The sequence below is a fragment of the Cydia amplana genome, chromosome 4 (assembly GCF_948474715.1).
Source record: "Cydia amplana chromosome 4, ilCydAmpl1.1, whole genome shotgun sequence".
NCBI lineage: Eukaryota > Metazoa > Arthropoda > Insecta > Lepidoptera > Tortricidae > Cydia > Cydia amplana.
In genome coordinates this window covers 9,912,416-9,935,814 of record NC_086072.1, presented here as the reverse complement: position 1 = coordinate 9,935,814, position 23,399 = coordinate 9,912,416, and the positions used below count along the sequence as shown (strand labels likewise).

Sequence of the window (23,399 nt, the reverse complement as noted above, 5' to 3'; positions counted from 1 at the left end):
ATTATGATATTGATGGCCAGTAAAACGCGGTAAACTCTGTCGCAAATATCCCTATTGCAACACGAATATGCCTAGACCTATCATGCATATCAATTTCCTATACATTTTATTGCATATTCCTAGTTGAGTACCTAATCTTTAATACGGTAGTGGACGATCGCTTCTACATACAAACGTACTCGTAGTCCCCATTTTCTTCCCTGGATATTGTCTTTATGGAAATTGTTTTTAAAAATTTCTTGAATTTTATTCGATTTTTGAAGTGAAAACTTCTTTAGCGGCGCTGTGCACTTTTTGAGGTGGGGAAAAAATGTTAAACTCGCGAGAGATGACGTGACCGTAAGACGATCACGTGACCTGATCGAAAAACTGTTACATGTAATGACATTGACTTTTTCTTTATTGATTTAAATGCCATCTAGTGAGTTTCGATCTAACTGGTATTAATATAACTCGAGTACTAACAGTGATGTGCTTAGGGGTTTCAAGTAATTAACGCTAACGCTAGATGGCGGATTAACCTCAATTATACATAGTTCATTTTGCAATAGTCATTGAGTTTTCACTTCTGCTGGCACTCCCTGAGTGCAACCCGTTGTTTTTTTTATTATTATAAGAGTTAGGAAGGCAAAAAAGTTTGCTTCAAATTTTTAAAAGCTCCTAACTCACATAATCATTAAAAAAATCGAAAAACCTCTAATATGCATAAAATTGCGTTAATATATTTTCTATAATGTTAATATCCAGAGAGGAAAATGGAGACTACGTTTTTATGGAGAAGCCCGGTCACGCTACCTTGCCCCCTTTCCTCTTAATTACTTAAGAAGCCCTTTTTTTTAGTATCTGTACAAGTTTGGCTTAACAGTACTAATAAACATTTTATCGGCAAAAACGGAAGTAGGTTGGTAATCTAATCGACTGTTCATAACTGTTTTATCTGACAGTTAGACGCGACCGGGTTCTTACATTTATAATAAGTTTCGATCATGGAAAATAGCAGCGCGCAGCTGAGCAAGAGACTTCATTCTTGTAAAATAAGATCAATGGTTGAGCCAAATCAGTTAAATTGTTCTGAAATTAGACCGACAGACGGTGGACTAATTTATTATCTCACATCGTGATTATTATCTCTTCACATGCGTGGTACAAGGCAGCACCATATTCGTGGGACACCGGAAATTTTACCAGTTAATCATAACACTCCTTAAAAAGAAACTGCTTAAAGCAAAATAATTACGTGACCTCGCTGTTAATTATCTCATTTGCAACTTAATATCACGTACCTGCGTAGTAAAGTACCTGCTACCTATTTATTTTATCAGACTTCAGATAAGTATTTAATCACTGTAGCTATAGTTCTTGAAAACATGTTTTTGATGAGTGATCAAGTTTGTTTCTCACGCTATTTTAAGTTTTTTTCATCGTCAATATGGAAATTGAGTGAATAAGAAAAAATAAATGATGGTAATAACGTAGTGGATGTCGCCCTGACGCACGGAGCTCTAGATACTATTACTTATTCTGTGGCTCGAGGCGAGTTGGCGCGGTCTCACGGTGCGGGATGCATCGCACGCAGGAGGTATGCATCCTCCCGTTTGTCAGGATTCGCATTCTACTTTTTTCGTATTTAACTATTCTCGTCCATGCTAACCTGTCTCGTGATTGTGAGAAGCAAAACTCGATTGTCTGGTAGCGCCGGCCGTGAGCGGTTGGCTGCCCGCTTTGTTATAGTTCTCGTTGTTAAGCTCTATCTTTTATGCTTTGATACAGTTTATTTCTATTCACGATTTAGCACAGTGATCTGAAATCTGAAATTTTGCATGTCAGTATCAATCATGCCGACAAACTGATATAAAAAAAAAATCGCTTCAATCCTATGGGTGTGTGGCGTCCATGATAAAAATACATAAAAAAACACACTTTCAGAAATAATCGCTCCGAAAGACCGAAATTATGCCCCCATCCCCCTCCCCATAATACGAAAAAAACTAGGTATTTTGAACATACATAGTTGACCCATTTTTCAGTTATTGAAAAAAGTTATCCCCTCTCAGGTAAAACGGACGCGGGCAACTATGGAATTCTACGAGTACCTACACTGAGCATACAAGAAAGTAAAACGATTCAAAATTCCGGCACAAGTATGATAAGTAAGTAGTTAATCAATTTTGGAACGTTTAAAATGATTAGTGTAAAATATGGGACTACTACGGGAATAACATAGAAAATACGTGCTACCGAAACTATCTGTATTAAAGGAATGAACATCGCAAATAGACAAATGTCAACAGAAGACTTATCATAACCTACATGCAGTATGCATACAACACACCCTCACACTTATTTAAGTAGGTATACTGCATCCCAGAATTATAACTACTTAAACATTAATAACAAAACAGTTTTAATCAATTTCTGGCATAGGGAAGTATCTAACGGGTTTTAAGGGCCGACCATAACTACTAGTACCCGCTTGAGCTCTCGGCAACGGTACCGCTTGTTCAGCAGCGGCCGGCTCGGGCCCGTGCTCATGCGCGGCCGCGACACTCGCGCCTGCCGAAGCCGCGTCGACTGGACCAGACACCTCACCGCCAGACGTATCCCAATCAGGCCACACCAACCGAGTACCTGTACGATTGTGCATACTGAGCTTAATTTGGTCAACATGTTTTTTGACTAGCGTACCATCCGCCCTTTTCACCATGTAATTCCTAGAGCCTACTACCTCTTTAACTGTACCCTTTACCCACCTATCCGGATTGGCCTGCTCACGCATGTGCACTAGGTCCCCAACTTGAAATTGACGTTTGCGACCCCCAGCCGCTCGAACTTGCCGCTCTTGCGCGCGTTGCACAGTACGCTCACGCTCCTCCCCTCCACGAAGTAAATCTAATCGGCAGCGCAGCCTGCGTTTTTGCAGCAATAGCGCAGGAGAATCGCCCGTCGTGCCATGGATTGCGTTCCTGTAGGACATCAGGTATGCTTGCAAGGCTAAGTCGATATCGACCCCCTCTCGCTTTGCTTTCTTGATTGCTTTTTTACAGAGCTTCACGGCGTTTTCGGCAGCGCCGTTAGACGCGGGATGGTATGTTGGTGTAAGTATTTTTTCAATGCCGTTTGATTGCAAGAATCGATCATATTCTGCGCTACAAAATTGAGGGCCATTATCTGAAACAATCGACCTAGGCAAACCAAATCTAGAAAAAGTTTCACACAAAACTTTAATCACCGATGAAGCAGTAGTCCTTGACATTCGGAAAATCTCGATCCATTTTGTCGTCGAGTCTATAATAACAAAAAAAGATTCGTTTTCAATAGGGCCTAAAAAATCAACATGTAGACGCGTCCATGGTTCTGTAATATACGGCCACGGCTTGGGCGGCGCCCGCGGCGGCGCGCTGCTCTCAGCCACGCACGCGGCGCACTCGCGGCACACGCGCTCCACGTCCGCGTCGATGCCGGGCCACCACACGTAGCTGCGGGCCGTGCTCTTCATTTTTACCATGCCGACATGGCCAACATGTAGCTCTTGTAGAATGTTATTTTGATAAACAGTAGGTACTATCACCCTGTACCCCCATAGTATACACCCGGCCTCTATATACAGCTCGTTTCTGCGGATGTAATACGGTTTAAGATTCTCATCATCGCAATAAGTCGGCCATCCCGAAGCAATATACATTTTAACTTTTACCAGAATGGAGTCTTTGTCCGTTGCTTTTTTAATATCCGTGCTTGTAATAGGTAAAAAGTTTTGCACGTAATTAAGATAAGTTACCTCCGGTCGTACTGTTCTATCGGGTCCGGTAATTAATCGCGACAAGGCATCCGCTCCATTTTCTTCACTCCGAACATACTCTATGTCAAAATTATACCCAGACATGATCACCGCCCATCTCTGTAGTCGACTCGCAGCCATAGCGGGTATTCCGGCTTTGTCTCCAAAAATGGTTACCAGGGGTTTGTGATCCGTCTTCAAGAGAAATTTCCTTCCATATAAATACTGGTGAAATTTTTGAACACCATATATAATCGCAAGTGCCTCTTTCTCAATCTGCGAGTAGTGTCTCTCCGCTGAACTTAGCACTCGACTCGCATAGGCGACAGGCCGCTCGCCGCCGCCGGCCGGCGTGCGGTGCGCGATCACGGCGGCTACCCCCGTGCTGCTCGCGTCCGTCGTCAGCACCAGCGGGAGCTCGCTCGAGTAGTGCGCCAGCACCTCACTCGACTGCAACATCTTTTTTATTTTCTCAAATGCGGCCTGACACTCTTTACTCCAAACAAACTTGACATCTTTTTTGAGTAATTCATACATCGGAGATAATATTGTGCTCAAGTTTTTAACAAATTTTGCGTAGTACATTATCATTCCCAGAAATGATCGCAACTCTGAAACATTCTGTGGACTACACATTTTATTGATGACTTCTACTTTACTTGAGCATGCTGACACTCCATCTCTTGAAATAACAAACCCTAAATAGGTGACCGACTCTGCGAAAAAAGTACACTTCTCTTTCTTTATTTTCAGACCGTACTTTAGTAATCTGTCAAAAACCTGACAAAGTATTTTTAAATGTTCATCGTCATTTTTCGCCGTTATGATCACATCATCTAGATAGACTCCTACCGAGGGTAAGTCAGCAAACATTTGTTCTAGTTTACGTTGGAAGATGCCAGGACTCGACGCGAGCCCGTAGACGAGGCGATTATACTGAAATAGGCCTTTATGGGTATTAATAGTGGTAAATTTCTTGGTATCATCCAACGGAAATTGCGCATAAGCCTGACTTAGATCGATTTTAGAAAATTTGTCCCCGCCGTTTAATTTTACCAACAGATCGTCAATCCTAGGTAGAGGATACCTATCTATTTCTAGCCATTTGTTGAGCGTAAGTTTATAATCAGCACAGATACGAATCGAGCCGTCCGATTTGACTACTGGTACAATTGGTGTGGCCCAATCCGAACACTCGACCGGGGTTATGATGCCGTCACTCACCAGCTGGTCCAGCGCGCGGTCGACCGGTTCGCGCAAGGCAAACGCTAGAGGGCGTGCGCGCAAGAACACGGGCGTCGCGCCGTCTCGCAGCCGAAAGCCCACCGGCTCACCCGTGTAGCACCCCAGCCCGTCTTCAAAAACCTGCGCGTATCTGGAACTGAACGAGTGCAAATCAAATTTCCCTCCCGTAACTATACTATTACACGGGAAACTGTCGCGGTCCACAATACCGAGCTCTTCTAACCATTCGCGCCCGATTAAAGACGTCCGCCCGCCCTTCACGACATACAAAGTAAATTCCCGTACCTGATCTTTATATTCAACAACAGGCCTTATTTTTCCTACAATTGTTACAGGCGGACCGGTGTAATATCGCAAAGACAGATTGGAATCTATTAAATCACAGTCAACAAACATTTCGCGATAGCAATCAAGACTAATACACGATATGCGACTACCGGTGTCTACCTCCATTTCCAACTGTTTATTATTAACGAGTAATGTTAAGATATATGGTTTGTAGTCTTTTGAGGGACTTATGTTATAAATTGAAGTAATTACCTCGACGCTATCGTCGGTATCCGAGTCGTTTACTTCTTCGACGTAATTGCCGTCTGCGTAACTCGCGCCGCCCGCGCCAAGTTTAGGGCACATTCTTTTAAGGTGGCCTTCCCGATTACATACACGACACACGTATACGCGAAATTTGCATCCGGCTGTATCATGTTGTCCGCCGCAAGCCCGACAAGTCGAGCGAGTCCAGCCGCTCCCGGCGCCGCGCCCGCGAGCCGCTCCACCAGCCTGGCCCGCGCGGCCCTGGCCCGCGCCCGACGCTCCCGCCGCTGCGCCCGGCGCGCCGCTCCCGCCGGCTGCGCCCTCGCTGTAGCGGCCGCGCGCTCGCTCGCCGCTTGCCGCTGTCGCGTGTCGTCCCTCGCTGCGGCGAGTTTCACTCGTGACAGCATGACATGCTACGGCACCGTCGTCGTTCGGCCGCTTGCCGTTCACCACTGCTGCCGCGTTCGTCTCCGCCGCTTCTAAGGCGGTGGCTAGTTTATAAGCTTTTGAGAAACTAACTTCATCTTCCGCAAAAAGTCTCTGTCTGATCATCTCACTAAACAAGCCACAGACAAGCTGATCCCTTAAATTGTCGTCTAATCCCGTCTTAAAGTCACACGTTCTAGCCAACTCCTTCAAAGCTGCCACGTAGTCCGATATAGACTCACTTTTAGTTTGCGTTCTTTGCCGAAACTTGTACCTCTCAGCTAATATGCTAGGCGTTGGCTGCAGATGTTGTAGCATAATTTTTTTGATGTCATCATACTTCACTTCGTGTGGTTTCTTTGGTGAACAAAGAGTCACTAGCAGTTCATATGTAGGGCCGCCAATAAACGTAATTAGTGTAGCAACTTTCTTTGCTTCCTCGATATCATTAACAATAAAATATTGTTCAAGGCGGTCCACGTATGACGACCACTTATCTTTGTTCGCGTCGAATGGTTCAATTTTACCGACCCCCATTGCGCCCACACGACACCACACGCTTATGCACAATCCAACATCGAGAATAACATGAGTTCAGCTCATCGCCAATGTAAAATATGGGACTACTACGGGAATAACATAGAAAATACGTGCTACCGAAACTATCTGTATTAAAGGAATGAACATCGCAAATAGACAAATGTCAACAGAAGACTTATCATAACCTACATGCAGTATGCATACAACACAATTAGTTTACCTACAAATGATGAAGAAATTCGGCAGAGATCTCAATTTAAATGTCAACGTTACCTACCTATAATTAACTCTTTAAAATTGGGCACAAATTACATTATACCATGATGTTCCATATGACGATTTGATATGCATCGACACATTTACCCGCTTGTAAACAGTAATTTTATATAGCTATAACATCGCCTTTTTCAGATTAAATTGTTTACAAGCGAACCATGCGGGTTATAAGTGCGCTTTAGTTTAAAGTTCACATCACGTTTGTCGTTAATGGTTAGACAGAGAAGAAAGACCGAGTACCTACGTGTCCAGTGATTCTTATGGCTAAGTATATAAACATTAAAATGGATACCTACAGCATTAGAGGGAGAAACAAACAAAGCGCATTTCACGCTACATTACCTTAACATTTGCTTAAACAATTGTGAATAGCTTTGTAACTAAAAAGGGTTGTGATTTTCAATAACAGAAGGCGTCACTCAGTGCACAGATGTGGCTCAAAGGATTGAGTGGGGTGCAAGCGCAAGGCGTAGTGGCGTGCTGCAGTAAAACAACGCTGGGCTCCACTCTTCTGTTGCACACCGATTGTTGCATTTTCGCAAAACGCTTAACAGAACATCGGTGTACTGCGCCTCGTTAACGCGAATTCTGCTGCCGGTTCGGTATATATTACTTCTGTGAACGTACAATTGATCGGTGCTGGATCTGGCGGCACAATTACTGTGCTAAACAAACGAGCGGTTATCGAGCGGAAGGTAATAGCGTCGTTACTCTAATAAATTATGTTACGGAGCAATCTTTGCATCATCGATATTGGTTAAGTACGCTCGACGTTGCAACCGGCGCACTAAAACGTAATTAAGTTCATGTTAGACCAAACTTAAATTAAAACAAACATCTGTTATAGACTGAAACAGCAAAAGTAATAAATATAATGTCGCGCACTAACTTCAAATACGAAATAAGAACATACGAAAATGCAAAGAAGGAAGAAATGAATATTTTATGGGAAGGGCTGGTTTGGAAACTACGAGTAGCAATGGAAAATATCATGTGGGTACATATCCCATTTAGTAACTTATTTATCAACCCGCGCAGTTTGGGATTTTAATGGATGGAAACTGGAAACGTGTGGAAAGTAACTTCTGGATAGGGTTACATTTACATGCCTATGTAAGGTATAAACAAGATACGTTTGCAATTACGCAGACGCGGTTGACATTTGAGCTTGTGGCGTGGCCGAGTCAACGGTCCCACGCGGTCGAGGCTCGGGAAGCTGCGGTTATTTCTTTGTCGACCACAACGAATATTTCTCACTGCCGAGCTCAGAGGATAACGTACAGTAACAAGTACCAAGCCTAGACGATACGAGTAAATGGCAGTTTTTCGCCATTTTTACATATCAGCGTATAATTTATTGCCGCTTCTGGCGTTGTCACGCGTGAAATGTGTGTTACAGTAAATCTGGTGTCTGCTTAAATAACGTAAAAGGGATAGAGGATAACTACGTGATGCGACTGTCAAGTACGCTTTTATACTACTTGTTCTGAATCATTCAGATGCTTTCGTTGCTTCAGAAATGTGAAAGACATTTACGAAATGTTACTCATTCGTTTTAAACCCAGCGATTAAATGATAACAAGCGATAACAATTTAGGATATGTTGATTTAACGGTTACCTACAATATTTACTTTCACCTATAGGTATTTTATACTGGCTTACATCACGTGGTTTGAGAAGAACTTTTTTAAGATTCGCTAGGTAGTTGGTACCTAGCAACCTACTCAATCAATGCCTCAAAAGTTATCTAAGGTATCTCCATTTTCTATACATTTTTTCTTTTCTTTGTACTTAAGACATATTGAAACCTGCCTAGTAGTAATAGCCTTACTCACTCAGTAGATATGTCGTGTTAATCAGAAGAGGGTTGTTTATATTAAAAAGTATGTTAATAATAGAATCCATGTAACTGAGGTTATCATCGGCCGCTTTGTATGTAGTTATCTGAGAACTCAATAGTTAGCTGCGATTCTACGCTGTGATTACGCTTGTTCGTTTGTGAAACCTTAATGATATCTTTGTTAGCTGCGATTTATCGAACGAGCGAGCGAAGCGAAGCGAAGTTCTTACATTCGACTTTGAACACGCGGCTGGCTAGCGGCACGTCTCGGCATTTCGATGTTTTTAAGCTGAACTGTCAGAAGATAGTTTGATACTCAATAACTTAAGTAAATTTGTTCTAATTTAAATGAAATTGGGTAAACGTGTAGTCGAGGGCATTATATTTTAGTCATTAAATTATGAGCAGGCCCGATCAAGAGGTTATTGAGCTAGAAGAGCTTAGAAGGCCAAAAAGCTGTTTGTGAGAGGTCTTGCTATTCTGGTCATTTTTTTGCAAGAAACATGGTCGAGTTTAGTATCAAATGAAAGTGCTCGACTTACACTTTTATAATATCGTTTTTAAATTTACCATTTTGAAATAATTAGCAAGATAAAAATAAATTAGAATAAACATGACATATGTATTTGACATTTGACAGGAAATATTTCGGCTTAGCACAGATACAGTTTATTTTAATCTCTATGGTGGTGACTTAAATCCAGGGGAGGGACAGCCGTATACGAAGCCCTTTATTCGAAAAAATAGCGCCATCTATATTACTTAACGCTAAACTTGTAAATGGCGCTTCAAAATTGATGCAAAAAAGCAAATCTTGTCAGTAGAAAAAGGCGCGAAACTCAAATTTTCTATGCGACCATATCCCTTCGCGTCTACATTTTTTCTACTGACAAGATCTGCTTGGCCAACTATATTATACATACTACTCTTTGCTTAAATCAATCAGTTAAGGGCTCCACAGACCTTACAATAAATCCACGCGATCTTTGATCCATTGCCGCCTATAGAGCGACATAAAATAGTTGAAATTAAATAAAATGGAACTCAAAAATGTCCATAGTAAATTGTTGCCATGTATAAGCATTTTACGTCAAAAATGTGACAGTTACGTAGAAAGTGGCGTCCTCATTTATTTTCTATTATTTTATGTCGCACTTAGGGCTTGCAATTCGAATATTCGAATATTCGAATTTGTCGAATATTCGACCTGTTTTGATATTCGAATATTCGGCCGCTCAGGTTTCGAATATTCGAATATTTTTTATTACTATAAAAAAATCTATGTCATCCGCTGTAGTTACAGTTTCTGTGTGTTTTACGGGTATTTACAGTGAATGAGGAAGGGTAGGTACCCAAATACGAAGGAAATAATATTTTTACTGTATTCCTCTCGATAGACTGAATACAGTGAAACCTAACTCAATTTAAAAGAAAACGAAATCAAAAAGTATGTTATTTTTACGGTGCGTAAGTTTTAAGTTAAAGGGTCATTCTGTTTATTCAGTATAAGCGTACGTTAAGCGAATTTTTGAAGTCTATACCTTGCTACTTATCGCAATTCTCAAATTTAATCATACCAAACCTGCCCAACTTGGTAATCTAACCATGCACCTAAAGCTGACGAATAATCCACCCAGTAAGTACTCAACTAACTTTTTGCCTTAAATATTCCAATATTATATAATTAGCCGACCATTAGGAATAATAACTTGCCAAAACAAATAAAGTCAATAAAGATTCAAAATACAATGAAATTAAAGGCCTTTTTACAGGCCTCTGAGTGATTACAAGTTAATTTAAATCGGAAAATAATTACCTACTAAAAAAAAATATCTTACATTCCTAGGTGTTTGGATGGTTAAAGTTATATTATTTCACGCAAAGACGCATTTATAATAAGTTTTATCTAGAAATATTAAATACGTCTAATTTTGGCGTTTTACTTGTTTTTAGAAATGTGGGCATCTTATAAATTTAGGATGATAAAATCTAGTCAATTAAGTGGATTTCTGCTAAATATCCTTAGTTTTATCAATATGTGAAAAAAGCTTTTGAATAAAACGATAATAAACCGATTTCTCCTTCCTTTTCTTATTTTTTATAATATTCGAATAATTATTCGAATATTCGAATACGTCGTCAGAAAAAGTCGAATATTCGAATATCTGAAAGTTTCGAATATTTGCAAGCCCTAGTCGCACTATACGAGTATGTAAGTAGGTGCAACAAAGTTAATCGCTATATAATTTTTGGTTAACCGCGAGTTCTCAGTTCGGGGCGAACTACTAGTATTTAATTGATTTGATAACTTTTTTTTCGGATATAGATGCCCATATTATACTGATACACAATATGCGTAGCGTTTAAGCCACGGGTAACTACTAGACGTATAAACTTCGGCAGTATGTTACCTACATTAAATTTGATATTTATGTACCAGTTTCATTTCCGTCACTATTTACCAAATTAAAATTGGTCTAACGGTAATCTTGTGGAATCACTTTGTTTGACAAAGGAACGTTTATAGTCAAAATACATGACTTTAGTTTGCTTATACTTATTTAGTTACGTCCATTGAAAATTTTTACTACCTAGTAGATACCTAACCTACAGGAAACCTAGATGTGTATATGACTCTGGATAGTTGATAACTCTGAATAACAAATCTTAACGAAGTGCTTATTGCATAGGAGTATTCATTTAAAAGTTGTTGAGTTGGAGTATACAATTTTAACTGACTTCCAAACAAGAGTGTCCTATTAAGGGTTTAAATTTTTCCTTTTGAGGCACGGAATTTTAAAAAGAGCAGGAACCTTCTTTGTGGTCGAAAATTTTGTGTTGGCACTGGCAGCATTTGCTTCTCGTGCCTTGAAGGCCTTGAACCCTCGCAACGCTCAAGATTCAATTTTTTTGGAATGCTCAGATCTCAATCAGGTACGTAAAGTTAAACCACATGTTGCTTCCATTTAAATGTTTCACTTGTTTAAAAAAATAATTAAAGTTAGTAATTTGGTTCCTTGGAACTTAAACGTATGAAATTGTAGGTAGGCAATTTAAATTACCGTGGACATTAACTTGATGCGCTCACGATATGTCGTTACCGTCCGATAATCTAACGGTATGCCGTTATGTACCTATAGGTAATGATTTTTTTCTTTGCCCTGCTTTATCGTAGATGGATTTAGTGTGCAATGATAAATAGAGTCTAGAGTTCCTTCAGTAAGAAGGAAGTAATATTTACGATGTGTCTAGGTAATTTAAATTTATCTGGAACAAAACTTAATTAAACATTGTAGTTGGTTTAGAAGCTGCATCAAACACCTTTTGGTAGAACCAACTAAAACAAATGAGTAAAATACATAACTAGGTGACTGATGTCAGTAGGGTCCCTCCTTAAAAAATCTCATTGACCTCTGGGTCGCCCTCGGTAAACTTGAGTTAAATTTCAATTTGACTGGCGCCTGACGCATCTTGCATTCAAATCTACTTACTATACTTCATTATCTTTAGTGTGACTCATTTAGGTACCCAGGATGTTGATAATGTCATTTTCATTCATTACGCTTTTACAACCGTCGTTTAGGAATTTGAGCTCTAATTGTTTTGCTGTTTATAAATAGATCTTTTGGAACGAATTTAGAAATGAGTAAAGGAAGGAAGTCTAAACATTCTGTTCGTCATATCTGGAATTCTCTTTCCAATGTGAACAATAGAACGAATAGATAAATGATGTTTGAATTAGATATGGAAGAAATCACTCAACCTTAGCTATCAGGTCTGTCGGCTTTCTTATTTAATAGCATGCAAACAATAGATCAGTTGTAGTCGTAATTTTTTTAAATAAGTACGGAAAATTAATGACGAAAAACACATTCCTGTGTTCCATATAAATTCTCCTTGTGACTATCAATTTTATTATAAGCAATTAAGCATGTAAGATAGGTATAGGTACAGTTTCTAAAACTGTATAAGCAGGTATACAGTTTCTAAAACGAATACAAAGGCTAACAAGTTACTTTAGAGGTAAGTACATTCATCTTTATTATAGTGAAGTTCAACTCAATATGCCTGTAGAGAGTGTATAGAGTCGACGACGTGGAAAGGGCACGCTAAGAGTGTCAACAATGTGTGCTCTCTCCTTCTCTCCCGTGGCCTCTACGCCATCCACCGGGACTACGGATTTTTGTTTGTTTGTGGCGACCGAACGCCCTCACAAGCACACACTGCTGAGCCCATGCTTGTATACAACTATACACACACTCGGATCTTAACAAACAATAGCTCTATGAAGAATTGACCACTCACCAATTTGAAGAATAAGTTACAGATAGAAATCCAATTTACATCCAAATCGACCTGATGGTCATCGCATCACAATCATCTGGAGAGCCAAATCCGAGAACACATAATTTTGTCACTAATTACCAGACGCAGTCTGGCCACTGATCACGATTGAATCACAAAATCAGCCTACGTGTCACTTAAGATCACAGTTGTAACCGGTTACGAAGCGGGAGAGTAGAGCATAAACTTGGATGCAATGGAGCTTAAGAAAGCGCGGGCGTCGGTCAGGCGAGCGGAGCGGCGTGGCGTGGCCTTACTCGCGCAGTGCACTCGGTACTGGCGCGGGCGGCGCGGCGAAGGAAAGGCGCCCCACCAACTGGAACACGAACTTGCCCGACACCCCGGCAGCAAGCTTACTTGCCTCTTTTTCTAACATGCGCGGGCGCCGATGCTACGCTCACGGCTCACCTCGACACTAGAAGCGTTCAAAGTTCTATTTTATTTTGTTTTGTTTATTGACGCTTAAATGAGGGGCCATAAAATAGAAACGTAACTCGTGGAGTAAAAAATTAGGAGGGCAATATTTAGGGTTCAGTTTTTGGCTGGCGAGTGTTAAATGCATTAAATTGTTTTCAATAATCATAATGCAGTATCGTACCGAACGGTTGCGCATAACCGGTAGAAATTCTTACAACATTAGACGCCGTGAACGCTGTCTAGAATGCGTTATAGACGTTGATAGTAATGAATACTGCTGAATTCGTGATACTAATCGAGATAGCCATAAAGAAGGAAAGGAACATTGTTTGAATTAACTCGGAGTACCTATTATTACAGAGTAACCGAAAGTCAGTTTCTGCTTCTTGCTAATGTAAGAAGTGGAAACATCATTGGGATTAAAATAAACGCCACTAGTCTGACAGATGTGGCACTCTCGCTCCCCTCACCCTAGAGCCCTCGACGCTCAGGTAGACGAGGCAAGCAACCAATGACCGATGGCAAGCAAAAAAATATTGTAGAGAGAAAGAAATAAGAATAACGACTATAAAGATTTGTTATGACTATTCAATACTAGCAAATCATTGCATGCTTCAGTAATAAGTACCTATGCGTAATATCAGCATCAGTTTTTAATTTAATTAAAATCAATGAATAAGACTCAATTTAAAATAATGGTTATGAAAAACCTAAAAATAGAGACAACAATTTTGTATACTTAAAATCATCAACTCTATTAGGTATAAACTTAACTAGCATCAATCATTGTTTTAATTTATTTATAAATCAAACCCTAATGTCACCTGACAGTAACTAATGACGTAGACATATAATATTTATACGAGCTCATAAGCTGCGTGCTTATGATAGGTTAGCGTTATGAAATTATCTCCAACTTTCTAACTAGCCGAGCCGTCCCGTCCAGTTGACGCCTACCGCCAGCCGCCGAGGGGGGAAAGGATATCTTGTTAGCCCTGTTTACTATAAACTAGTATAATTTTAAAGAAAGATTGTATAATATTACAATTACCTACGCAAATTATATCGAAAAGGCATTGACTGCACGCTTTTTCGGTCTTGATAGAGCAGCCAGATTTACAGACATGTGATCGACCTCGATGCACTGATACCTACATATGTACCTATATTGAAAAAAAAACTGATCAATAAAATAATTGAGTCGGTAAGTATTACATACTTACTTTGTTTTCGACTAAAGCTTATTTGTTGTTTGCTTTGTCTTAAATATTCTCTCAGTCAAAGTGATATTTAATAGATTAATTAGTAGGGATACTAGGGATACTCATTTGGCAATGAATGTTTTTAGTTAGTTTTTATTAAACGTTATGCCTAATTAACTGTTCTTAACATCTAAACTTTGCTAGTGCCCGATTACGAAATTCCAACGAAATACAATGTTCAGACTTTCAGAGCCATGTCGTTGCTTCTACCTGGTTTGCACGGGATTTATGTACGTGTCAGGTGCTGGATTGGTGCGACTACCTGCGTTGATACTAGAGATGCCCCGAATAGTGGTTTTGGCCGAATACCGAAAATTCGGCCCCTCTCTCGGCCGAATACCGAATATTCGGCGACCGAATATTCGGCATGACAGGCGAACATTTTGGGTTACAATTATTATGAAAACTGATCGCCAACAAAGCTCAACGTTAGATGACGTTAGCTAAGATATATTCTTGTTGAACATAATTAATGAATAGAGTCAAACAAATCAGACTCATGATAGAATTAAAATGTTTTTTAACCAACAAATGCTCAAATAATGGTCTTCGTATTTAACAACTTTCCAAGAACACATTCTAAATATACCTACATAGTTTTTAGTTATTTTTATTGTGCAATTTTCCTTTTTAAGTAGGTGCAACAGATATTCGGTATTCGGCCGAATAGTAGGCAACATTCGGCCGAATACCGAATATTCGGCAAAGTGGCCGAATAGGCCGAATAGTTGCCGAATATTCGTGGCATCTCTAGTTGATACTATTGTATCTTGTCTTGCTAAGTGGTGACGGTTCCCATGAATTTTGGTTACGTTTCTTTTATGATTCATTCAATTGTAATTTTGTTAAATCGTGTTAAGATTTTTATCGAAAGAAAAATATGGAATCTAATTCAATCCTATAACTTAATACCTCCACCCACAAACTCACATGTGACAGAAAGTTACGCTGATACTCGAATAGTAGAATCATACAGAAAACTATTGGACTATAACGAAGTTATTGTTGTCCCGAGCAGCGCTGCATACTCCACTTGTGTTCGTATTACCTAATGCCTACGTATTGCATTATTAACATGACAAGAGAGAGCTTGTATCATCGCCACGCTATCCAGCCTCGGTGTAGGTGGTCCGATACACTCTACCTAATTAAACTACCTCTTGACATCAATAATAAATACAATCCAAGCGACTAACAACTACTATTGTAACTAAGTTACGTTACAATAGTGATGTCTCATTCTGGGCTGGAATGCATTTATCTTTCGTTCGTGTCATTTGTCATTTGCAGACACGTGCATCAGCAAAAACATCCCTTATTTGGATGTACACGTACTTACCTACCTCGAACAAATAGTTTTTGTTTAGGTTAATGGACCACATCTACCTATTGTCTATTTTCTGCGAGTATCGAGTATCTAACGTAGCAGGAGGTATACCACCAATAAATTTTAATGGATATGCGTTCGGAATTTACGACATGAAGTGTAGACCAATCACTACAAAGAATGTCGAAGAGATAACTATTTAGTTTGAGAAACATTCAAACTGCAAACAAACATTTTAAAACAACAATTCATGTCTACCCTAAAGAAAGGGGTTCTATAAGAAAACTTTGGGCAAATATGACCCGAACACTCATCGTCGATAGTCGTCAGAGTCGTCATCAATCCAAATTGGCCTTTGGGGTAACGTTGGGACTGTAGCCCGTTATTCTTTTGGACAATGAGAGAGTCCTGCGCCCAGCTCTGTAGTGACGCTGTTGGGATTTAGGAACAGACAGGCTGGTGGTGAGTTGCTAATGCCGACCTAACAACAACGCTAACATAATAATTATACCTAAATCGCCATAGAATTGTATAGTCAATAAATAATGTACCAAAGGTCTCTTCTATGTATATTTAGTTAGTCTGTGAGTAGGGTTTGCACGACGGATCCGAAATGTATGGGAAGATCCGCGGATCCGGATCCAGATCCGGATAATTTCATACATTTCGGATCCGGATTGCAAACCCTATCTGTGAGTTTTAACATAGATTGTCTCTTTAATGGATGTTTGCCTACGGCGACGTAATGTTCGACTTTGTGCAGAATAATGTATTAGGAAAGATAAACAGGAAGAGGTCGAAGATGGCCGATAGGCCGGCAGGTAGTTTGTTGGCTTTAGAAAGGAGGTAGTGCGAATGTATGGAACTCATATGTTGTTACTACCTTTTACTTTCGGGTGATAATAGTGCGGTGTGGACTGCGGGCACCGGCGCTGAGGTGGGTTATCGCCCAAACTATTTGTCACATTCACATTCAGGTACTATCTAAAGGTTTACATAGCCAGATAGTGCACTGGACTCGCACAAGGCATACTTTAGTCCAATCGGAATGAATAAAATATACCCATTGTTTATATCGTGAACTAAAAAAAATATTCATACACCTGCACCTATCTACAAAGTTTGCATCAGATGAAAACAGGGTAGATCTGCCCACAACACCGGAATTACTCGTCGCTGTGTACTTTAGCCCCGAATTACGCTATCTGATATGAAACGGTTTACGATCTCGTTGGAGGCGATTTGCATATCAGTGTCGGGTGCGGGCGGATTACTTATGTACGCCTCGAGACGGGGGACAATATATTCTGGCGAAGACGACGTCGCTTTTGCCGCCTACGGAATCCTACACAGATATATATAACTATGTTACAGGATATACTAATAGTAAACCTCCTGAAGTAGTAATAATTTATTTGGGATGACAATTAGTATAAAAATAGTTCAACCGTAATTAGCAATGCATTATTAAGCTGCTTACAGATAAGTAGGTAGGTATAAATAGTTTGCAGTATCCTGAACAGTTCGAAAATATGTAGTTATCTTTAGCGCGGCGAGGCAGGGGAGCGCTAGAGATACCCGTCGGATGGGGCTTTGCTAACGACATCGCCCGACATTTCACTCCGCAAGAAAGCCCGGCTACATCTTTTCTCCGCGGACCTCTGAGATAAGGCGCACCATTTGTCATTACCATATCTCGTCTCTGTCGGTTCGTCGCCCTTAAATTAATAACTTTCACGCTGAAATATAGCGGCAATCACTTAAAATACGTTTTTAAAAGGAAGCAATATGAAAACTACCTAATAAATATATTGCGTGACTGTAAAACGATGATATGGTAATCTAATGCTTATTATGTAACACATCACTAATCCGATCAATCCGATGGTATTTTTATTACAGTTCATGGTCACGAACTCCACTTAAAAACAATCCTAACTTTAGAAAAATTACATCTTCACGATATTTCGGAACAAATTGTAGCGTTGCGTTTCATACCTTTGAACTAAATCGAATAGTTCACACTTCACGTTATAGAACGTGGTTAAAATTACTATGTTTAACCGCTTGCTATGTGATGTGATTAGATACAGTTAATAATCAGGTACAACTGGGGCATGTGTGCAGTGGTGACACATGTTTATGTTGAACATTTCTGAGATAAATGGAATAGTAAAGAACCCAAGACTTACTATAGGTTAAAGTCACAAACAAAGACACATTCTTGGGTCCTCAGTGTCTGGCCTCGTGATTAGATTGTATTGATAATCTTACTGTGTCGCCTACGGCTGTTTGTCGATACGAACAACAATTAATTAAAACCAATACTGGTTGTTCGTGCAGCGTGTTAATACAATGGCTTTCTACCCACATAGGTACATTCAGCTGCGAGTTTCAATAAACAACGCCTTGGCGTTGTAACAAGTCTTTATTGCACTACTTGACATATCGACGCCACGTCTCAACTCAACTCGGTTAAACTCCTAAAGTCGAGACTTAGTAAACAACGCGAGGCTTTTGCGTCTTTAGCCCGGCGAGTACGATGGATAATTAAGAGTTGTGTTTAGGTTGAACCGCCGGAATCTGTTCCACAATGGGAACGTTTCGGTTAACCACAGGGTAAGCGAGGGATCATTAAAACGCGCCTCAACACATTGCACGAGGGACATTACAGGTGTGACACAAAGCGAGTCGCGGACGCAGCCACCGACGATCTAATTCCAAACAAATGCAAATTGAGCGGGCGCGGGAACGTCGAGCTGGACATCCGCTTAATGGTCGCATTGTGCTCACAGCGCTAATGGGCTCGTAATTGGCACGAGGTCAGCCGCGGGCACCGCCTCACCTTTGAGTTATCCTGGCCTAGCTCGCTTTAGCTTCTCGAATTCGTTGTAACATATGTCTTTCCCGATTCCTATTATTTAATTTCACAGGTAATTAAGTCTAATCTAAACTCATCTCTGATTTCATAACGGCGCTGCTGCCGGGCCGGCTTGTTTATAGAAACGCGAGGTGCCCGGGTTGTTCGCTTCTAGACACGTATTGGTAGGTGTAGAGTGTTTTAGTATTTAATATCTGACAAGTCTGAAGGTGATTGCTCTGTTGGGAGAAGCAACTATGTATCAGTTTAGTAGGCACTACGATCCGTGACTACGATGCCAATGCTCAAGTTAAATGTTTTTATTATGATTATTTGATTGTTTTATATTTTTTACTTAATTCTTAATTATTTTAATGTATTATTGTCAGAGATGTGAAAAATACTTTATAAAAAGTATTTGAATACAAAATACAAATACTTCCTTGATATACTATTTCAAATGCAAAATACAAAATAGTTTTTGAATTTGTATTTCAAATACAAAATACAAAATAGGTATTTTCAAAATACTTTTTAAAAATACAAATACTTTGCGATAAAAGGTACTCTGAATAGTGAATACCTAGTCTGAATTAAAAAGTATTACTCAGAATATCCGAATTGAAAAGACTCTCTTCATTCTTTGAAAACAGTGTGTCAATCAGTCCTCTATCTAAAGTGCAAATTTATAGTTGTTTGCTCATATTAACCGGAAGGATGGATGGATAATGGTTTATAACGGACAATTTTTAAAAGCATTAATTTAGATTTGTAATGTTTTACAGCTAGTATAATGCCTCTCGTTAGTGTGATGAAAACGTCTCGTTTGTGCAGAAAAGTTTCATCAGGGCAGAAAAGTTTGTTCTCCTCTCGTACCTTGAAACCCTCGCAACACTCAAGATTCCACTTTTTTAACCACTCGCTACGCTTGTGGTCATGTGCGACGTTACTAAACAGATTCAACAGTATGAGAGAGTTGCCAGGATTGTAACATCAGAAGAGATTGTAACTCCTACCTACATTACCTACTATAAAGTATTTTGTATTTTGAAAATAGAAAATAGCTCCCAAAAACTATTTCAAATAAAATACAAAATAGTTTTCTTCAAAAGGTATTTAAATACAAAATACAAAATAGGTATTTTGCATTTAGTATTTGCATTTTAAATACAAGTATTTCAAATAAGTCACATCTCTGATTATTGTTTACAATCTGACTATTTTTCTGAATTTATGTTATTTGGAAACATTGTGACATTGTTAAATACCATCTAATTTCCAATAAGAAATAAATAAATCTATCTATCTTTGTTCACTAAGCAGTGTAAGAGTTGAGGTATTGCATATTTATCTCCAAAGTAACAAATACTTAACGAATGCCCTTCCATTTCAGCTGCGACCAATTCCACGTCGTGATACCTACGCCTTTCTCAGAGACAGAACAAAGTGTGCAGTTTAGTTCCAATTTCATTGCATGGAGATAAAGTTTAGATTGGGCGATAACAAATGCAAAATAAGAGGCGGTCCTCGCGTGTCGTTTGGCTTGTCCTTGTTTCGCTGGCCGCAGGAAGTGGCTCGTTGTAGGTACTCGCAGCCGTTGGTCTGCGCTGACCCGTGTCCACGACCGCGGATACTTTTAACAAAACTACACGGGAACTTTAACGTCAGACCGGTGATTTCATTTGTTTCATTTGCAGTATAGCTTTATAGCTGCCAGTTGTAACGCACCATTGTTGTTTTTAATCTAATTTTACTACAGCTTATATTGTAACTGTTGATTCGTTACGTACCCATTGTAGCGTTAAATATTTATTTTGGTGGGTAATAGACTTTTCTACAAAATGTGCGTAAAAAGTTTTGTACAATATTCCTAAAGTATCGTGATTTATGTCGATTAATAGAAAATAGTAAACAAGTGCGAGTCGGACTCGCGCACGGAGGGTTCCGCACCATCAACAAAAAATAGAGTAAAACAAGCAAAAAAACGGTCACCCATCCAAATACTGACCCCGCCCGACGTTGCTTAACTTCGGTCAAAAATCACGTTTGTTGTATGGGAGCCCCACTTAAATCTTTATTTTATTCTGTTTTTAGTATTTGTTGTTATAGCGGCAACAGAAATACATCATCTGTGAAAATTTCAACTGTCTAGCTATCACGGTTCGTGAGATACAGCCTGGTGACAGACGGACGGACGGACGGACGGACAGCGGGGTCTTAGTAATAGGGTCCCGTTTTTACCCTTTGCGTACGGAACCCTAAAAAGATATTCAAGGCTGACAATTACTATCGGCTGTGTGCGTGACAAGGGCGGGGGTCGTCTGGCCGGTATGGGCCATATTAATTTTCGTTCTTCGAAAGTCCATAGGTAGGTATGTTTGTTGTTTGCCACTTCAAGCGCGATCATCGTTTTAGTTCCCTTGACATTATTCGCTCGAGCATCTCGTTCGTATTTAGACGCGCTGCGAGTAATATACCTACATAAATAACAATAACAGTTTTTTTCTTTTCAATACCTCTCCTATGATGTAGGCCTTTGTAAAATGCCGCACTGTAATATTTTTTCGGTTAAATTTATTACCCATAAGGAATATTTTGTCCATAACTACCGAAACTGTCCACGGTGATTGGAAAGTTAGAGAAAGTAATATAAGGACGCTGAGCACTTAAAAATGGTAGTGTTCTTAACCAGCCATCCATTTACCTACCTTAGGAAGCTACTCTGTGTCGTTAGTGTAATAGTGACCTCTGGCCTAAGAGGCACCCGCAGTGGGGCTAATTGGTTACTTTGCCAGATGGCCTGAAGTTTATCTAAATTGGCCCATTGCAATGGCATTCTCACAATTTGCTGTCAAAGGTTTCTTTGATTTAATGTGACGCAATGCAAAGCGATGCAAAATGTTATTGGTAAAATATAGATTAAGTACTTATTCTTTATACTTATACTTTCTTTTGGCAAATAGCAAGCAATAAAAGACAGTAAGCAATATAAGCAATATGCACAAGTACGAGTATGCCTACCATATTAGACCAGTATATAATTTTAAATATTGATTCATAGTAAAAAACAATGGCTATCCAAAAATTTTATAAAATTAAATGTAATTTGGGCCATTATAGAAAAACTAAAAACTATGTCAAATAAACGTACCTACCTAATACTTATCTCATAGAAGAAATCGTAAGAAATCAATAACTAACTATTCAAAACAAAACTAGCACTGCTAGCATACATTATTGTCTGCAGGGGTGCAAAGTTAATAGTTTTGCTGACTGTATTGGGTTCTTTGGTGGGACAGGGTTCCATTTACCACACTCGCGCGAAGAAGTCGCGCGCCAGTGCATATGCTTCTACTCCCACGCGTCGCCGCATCTTATCGCGACAATTAAATCGCAACGACCCGCGGCTGACCCTTGTCTCATCCCCAGCTTAATTACAACAAAACGGCGGGCGATGAAAAACACTAATGAGAAAAACAACACGGAGTGAAGTCGACTAGACAGAGTAAAAAAAATTGGTTGTTTGTAACAGGTTATTCATATTAAAATATTTAATGTCAATACTTTACCTAAATGTTACTAAGAGTATTAAGGCGGGATTCCATCATTGTGCGACACCGTGCGGTACAAGCAGTCAATCATATGCAGTACAAAAATGCTTGTGCACACAATCCCGCCTTTAATCAAGCAAACCTAATCCAGTCCAGACGGGTTGATCAAATCGACCGATTCGAAATTGCCGTCAATCTCCAATTTTAAATTTATGGTGATATTTGATCAGATTGCCCTCAACTGCAACAGTGTTACGCAATTACCACACTGCCACTATATCAAGTCACTACGGCGTGTACTAAGTCACACCGAACCAACTTGCGAATCCGCATCCAATGTAAAGACCGCCTTACTGTACAACATTACCTACTGATGCATTGTACGCGGGACACGGATGATGTCACTATCAATTTCCTTGATAGATTGCATTGATTTCGTTTACATATTAGTTGCAACGCACTTTCTACTGTAGCATAGTAAACAAGATGCCTTAGTAAGGTAAGCGTTGCAGTAGCGTACCTAAGTGTTACTAAAGTATGAAGTGCTTCTGGTTTATTTGGTAATTTCAAAATTACCCTGCTACCGAAGTTACCCCAATGCACCTTAATTAATTTATATTGAATACTGCTTTTAAGATAACAGCAAAGCAAGTTTTGATTCAGACGGGCTATGTGTGAGCAAGTTTGTGTGGAGGTACATACATATACCTAACCGTTAACCGGTTCCTCCAATTTGTGCCTGACAATTAATTTTGAATTTAATGTTGTTTGGTTGGTATCTGCATCGGAAATATAAACGTGAAAGTATAATATTAACGGATTTATGGTTCATTTTTAAATTTGACAGGGGAATTGTTTTTTATCGTTCGATTACGTTTTGGTACCATATTAAACTTCATGTAATTTTCCTCACTAGATATCAATATTTTGGAAACACAATACCTACAATACATTTACACAATTTGATGTATATTATTATAGCTACCTACCTATATTAT

At 39.6% G+C, this 23,399-nt stretch overlaps 1 protein-coding gene across 2 annotated transcripts in view; it reads right to left on the bottom strand.

Annotated features, from left to right (window-relative positions):
- LOC134663178 (semaphorin-1A-like) overlaps positions 1 to 23,399 on the bottom strand; it is an 85,353-nt gene that overhangs the window by 14,678 nt on the left and 47,276 nt on the right. The window contains exon 1 of one of the 2 annotated variants that reach the window (XM_063519543.1): positions 12,946 to 13,265. The exons of the other annotated variant lie outside the window; for it this stretch is intronic. The gene's annotated coding sequence lies outside the window, so the exon portion shown is untranslated. Of the gene's footprint in view, positions 1 to 12,945; positions 13,266 to 23,399 lie in introns of those variants that run through there. 2 annotated transcript variants of the gene reach the window in all.